An 833-nucleotide genomic window follows, 5' to 3' on the forward strand; every position below is an offset into this window, starting at 1 on the left:
ATCTGAGCAGCAGTGTGCCAAACCCCCCTTTACTAAATCCTAGATCTGTCCATGGAGGTGTCCATAATGGACAGTGGCCGTTCCTTCACTCCACTTGGTAGCCTAAAAAGGGTTGACATCACCCACCAAGTGTGCAGGTGAACAAAGATAAGGCATGAGGCGGGCATTTGTAATGGAGAAAGCCAAGCTGTGTTGCACTGGGTGATCACAGTCCATGATGTCTAGGTCCTTCCATGTTACTGCAGGATATATCGCTGGGAGACTACTTTAGTCAGAATTGTCAGTCTGGAATGAAACCAGCATTTATTAATTTGTTTGCTGTAAATCAGAGCAGAACAAATGCTTAATACTAATTACTTCAATTTGGCTTAGCTCGTGATAAATAAAGCAGCACATTCTGTTTCTTGCAAGAACAGAGGTGTGTTTTCATTAAGGTTCCTTCCACACCCCAAACTCTCACTGAGTTTAAGTCATACTCAGCTCTCTGTGCATCAAGTCCTTGTACTACACACTGTATATATTTGCATGCAGTGGTCTTGGACCTGATTGTCTGTAAGTCACAAAGAGAAGTCTGTTGACAGAGAAAGGAAATTTCTTAGCAGGCAGTAGGTAGAGATGATACTGCTTTTCAATCCAAAGATCTCGGCAGCACAAGATCTAACAGAGAGAGAATCCTCATGTAACCCTTCTGCCAGGTACTGATTGGCAACAACAAGGACTAGGTTCAAATTTCAGGGTATCTGTAGGAGTTCAATGGCATGCTCTGGGGGGCGTGCTGAGGGAGACGGGAGCGCAGGTGGTCTTCTCTTCCATCCTTCCAGTGAGTGGACAGG

General features: G+C 44.9%; 1 pseudogene; it reads left to right on the plus strand.

Annotated features, from left to right (window-relative positions):
• The first annotated feature begins 615 nt into the window (after window positions 1-615).
• The window catches only part of LOC109302223, a 41,732-nt pseudogene continuing 41,514 nt past the window's right edge, over window positions 616-833 (plus strand).

Source organism: Gavialis gangeticus, unplaced genomic scaffold (genome assembly GCF_001723915.1).
Source record: "Gavialis gangeticus isolate Ggan-Ray unplaced genomic scaffold, GavGan_comp1, whole genome shotgun sequence".
Lineage (NCBI taxonomy): Eukaryota > Metazoa > Chordata > Crocodylia > Gavialidae > Gavialis > Gavialis gangeticus.